The sequence below is a fragment of the Ictidomys tridecemlineatus genome, chromosome 6 (genome assembly GCF_052094955.1).
Source record: "Ictidomys tridecemlineatus isolate mIctTri1 chromosome 6, mIctTri1.hap1, whole genome shotgun sequence".
Classification (NCBI taxonomy): Eukaryota; Metazoa; Chordata; class Mammalia; order Rodentia; family Sciuridae; genus Ictidomys; species Ictidomys tridecemlineatus.
The window spans coordinates 160386597-160390368 of NC_135482.1; the positions used below are offsets into that span (position 1 = coordinate 160386597).

Below are 3772 nucleotides of genomic sequence, written 5' to 3' on the forward strand. Positions count from 1 at the left end.
ACCCCTGCATATATTTTCAGAACTCGGTTTTCAGGTCCACTGGAACTTGTTAGAATTAAAAAAAAAAAAAGTGAAAAAGCATAAGGAGAAAAAATATCTCCACCTTCCAATTTTCATCATCTAACAAACTAAAGAAAAGCACCTATCAGCCAGGCATGCTTTTCAATGTTACTGCCAAAACAAAACAGAGATCTAACTTATAGAATTATCTTTTAATAAGTGTCAAACTAAGGATCCGATACCAGAGTTCAAGCATTATTTTTAAAAAGGCGATTTTCTACCTAAGTGTTAAGTAAATCATATTAAAGGTATAGCTTGCCAGCTTTTATTTGCCATTTTCCAGCTTCAAGATACAGCTGACTAGACCACTTGAATTCCAAAACTTCGTTTTACATTCTGAGAATTTTTCTTCTCAGTTCATACTCCATATTTCAGTAAAAATAAAACATTCATTCATCATGAGACTATTACCACTATTTTGTAGATCGGAAAATGAAGACCCAGAAAAGGTGACAATTACGGTCACTCAATGGACTGCTCAGGGTGCCCTTGCTCCAGAGCCCCTGGTCATATCCTACATACACCTCTCCATGTGGAATAAAACCCAGTATGGAAATTACAACACGGGCGCGCGCCCACAGACACACAAACACCAATCCCAATCCAATTCATAATTTTATGTCAAGGGCCAAGAGCTAGGGGTATCTTAGTGATACGGTGCTTGCCTGGCATGCACAAGACCCTGGGTTTGAGCTCCAGACACACAAAAAATAATAAAAACAGTTTTATGCCAATCTAGATAAATCATGCATTAGCTATGTGACCTTAAGCACTTAACCTCTCTGTGCTTCAAGTGTTATAAAATTATTGTGAGAACCAAATGAACTGTAGCATGCATATCTCAGTCTGGTACACAATGTTCTATAAAAGTTAACTTTAATATCACCAGCATTATTGTTGCATAAAGACTTACATACAAGTTTAGTGTTAAGAGCACAACTAAGGAGGCCTAGTTTTATTTCTCAACTTCTTGACTGAGTCATCTTTTAACTCTTTTAAATTACAATAGAAAAATCAAAGATCTGATTAGGTACCATGAAAAATCACAATAAAACTTAAAGGCACTAGGATTGCTTAAATTTATTATCTCTGGAAGGCAGAACACACATACTTAGGAAGAAAAGCTTAAATTTTAATGATAACACAACCAACCATGAGAATTTCTTCTTTCCATTTAGAAAAATTAATCTAGATTTAGTAACAAAGGAAACTATTCAAATTTGTCAGGACTACTATCTGAGCATCTTCCAATTTTGGGGTGGGGTAGGGTGTAGGGGGTTGTAGGGTGTGTCTGCAAGCAATGTGTTCATTCTTAGCTCTTCTCTTATCTTCTCCTAAAGACTAATGAAAATGCTTACCCTTGAATGTTTCTCCTTGCCTCTGATATAATTTTCCCTGTGTCAGAAAACAAGAGCTCAAAAAGCCAACATGTTCAGAGTTTAATTGTTACATGAAGATTATATCTAATCATATTTAAACATCAGGGTCCGTGACCCTCAATTTTCAGCAAGGATCCTAACATCTCACCTACTTGGTACAGTTCCTAAGGAAGTTGAGGAAAACCTGTCTTCTGATGTCACACAGTGATGAGCAGTTTCAGGTGGAAGTATTTTCATACTTGAACTTGAAGCCATGGAGAAACATGCTCTCTCACACTTAGGTAATTATGAAAACCCCAGGGTTACCAAGAAGTCATTGCCTTTAACTTTTCTCAAGACAAGGTTGTGTTGGAAGCCTGGAGGAGAGGGATGTGGGCAGAATGTGGTGATGCCCTCACTTGTAGAGACCACACTTCATACTTTCAAATACTCTCTCTCCCTCCAGTCTATTTATCTTTCAACTCCCCAGAAAGGCAGAGCAGGAGGATGCTCCCTCACCTCACACAGGGAACTAAATTTCTAGGACATTTCTTGACGGCTCAAGACCTCAAGGCTATCAGGCTTTAGGACTGGGTATAAGGAACCCAAATTGGCCAATTCTCAGTCCTTGGCTCTTCCCACTACATCTCAATTCAGACATCCTTCCAAATTCCATTGTAAATAACACAGTACAAGCTGCCTGAGTATACTCTTTCCTTTAGCTCTTAATTCGAATTTAGGGCAAAATATCCCCGCCTCTGAAGGTTCTCTACTTCATACAAGCTGATGGAATTCACAGCGAACCCCCTCCCAGGGGTGGGGGTAAAAAGTGCAGTTCCGCTTTCCGGGCTGCAATCTCAGTAGGTGGGTTTCACGTGGGGCTGTCTGACCCAACAATATGCCAATCTTCATACTCCAACCTAGCTCGGGGTTAAGTCCAGAATATCTTGCTGCCATCGCCTATCCAGGGGTTTGAGAGTGGGTTGGGGGTCGTCCGCAGGCCTTCGGCTGTCTCCTGGGGAAGCCGAGAATCCACGACGCTGGGCGCGGGCTTCGCACTCACTGAGGCTCCCTGCCAAAAGGAATCCTGAGGCTGGACTCCTACTGCTGCCCTCTCCCGACCCAAGCCACGCACAGGGTCGCCCTCGCTTCGCAAAGTCATCGCCGCAAAAATCTGCCTCTCAGCGAGGTTCCCCTTCCCAGGGCCCCCGCCGCTGCTCCGGCCCACCCTGAATTCCCAGGTCTCGGCTCCGCACAAGGCTCGAGGGCGCCCCTCCCGCCACCCCACCTCCTCCGCGGCCTCTCCATCCCCTCCTGCCAAGCATCCCTGCTCGGCTCGCCTCACCCCGGCCCCAGAAAGCTGCGCCAGCTCAGCGCTGCGCGTCAGGTCCTCGCTGGCTCGGCTCCTGACATCCTTCAGCGGTCACAGCGTCGCCCAGGGCGGCAGGGAGACGGAGCGACGCCGGGACGCCGCCTCGCTCCCGCCACCTTCGTGTCTCCTTCGGGGCCGCAGCAGCAATCCCAGGGAAGCGAAGAGCCGCCGCGGAGCCTGCTGCACGCAGGGAGGTGCGGCCAAGCCGGAGGGCACGTGGGCTCCCCGCGCCCCCACCCCCGCGCCGTGCGCCCCCAGCCACGCGCCACGCCGCGGGGCCGCAGGAAGCACCTGTGCGCCCCTCTTCCCGTCCTCCCCCCGGAAATCACGCTCTGCCCTCCTGCGGGACCAGACGCAGCTGCGCCTCCAGGGGTCGAAATAGGGGGCCGGCAGAAATGAGTTCCCAGCCCCAGCTGCTGTAAACCGCAGAATTTAGCATTCGGTTCAAATGTTTGAAATGAAGAACGAGTCGTTTGTAATGAAATCAAAGGGCCCCCGGACACCGACGACTCACCCGGAACATCGAGCTGCAGCATTCAGACCTCATCTGGCTTCTCCGCCTGAAGCCCGACCGAGAACTTGGTCGTCAGCATCTATCCAACCTAATCGTCACCTTGCCCTCTTGCAGCGAGAGTTTGGAATACCGTCACAGTAGGGCCCTAGATAGCTCTGCGATCTTGATGGAACTGAGAGAAGCTGCCAGCGCATACTGAAAGTTTTTGAAAACAGAAACAACCCTGCCTGACAGTAGGAGTGGCGCAAGGCGTCCCTCCGCCTCCAGGAGGCTTAGCGCGCTGTCCAAGTCCCCTAACTCCTCTAGGGAAAGGATCTCAGAGCCTCCTGCAAGCCTAATGGCCCTGGCTCTCTTAGAAGAGCCCCTTCTGCTTGCTTGGTAAAACCAAACTCTGTGACACTCTCCCTGGTTCCTTATCTCTGCCCTTTCTCATTTCCAGATAATGAAACCAAAACCCTGGTATTTTGA

General features: G+C 47.9%; 1 long non-coding RNA gene across 1 annotated transcript; it reads right to left on the minus strand.

The window, feature by feature from the left end:
• Window positions 1–662: 662 nt before the first annotated feature.
• Window positions 663–3295, minus strand: LOC110598644 (uncharacterized). The gene is made up of 2 exons (XR_002484522.3): window positions 2764–3295; window positions 663–2490 (listed from the first exon to the last, which is right to left on the minus strand). It is a non-coding gene; the product is annotated as an uncharacterized LOC110598644 (long non-coding RNA).
• Between the last annotated feature and the right edge of the window lie 477 nt (window positions 3296–3772).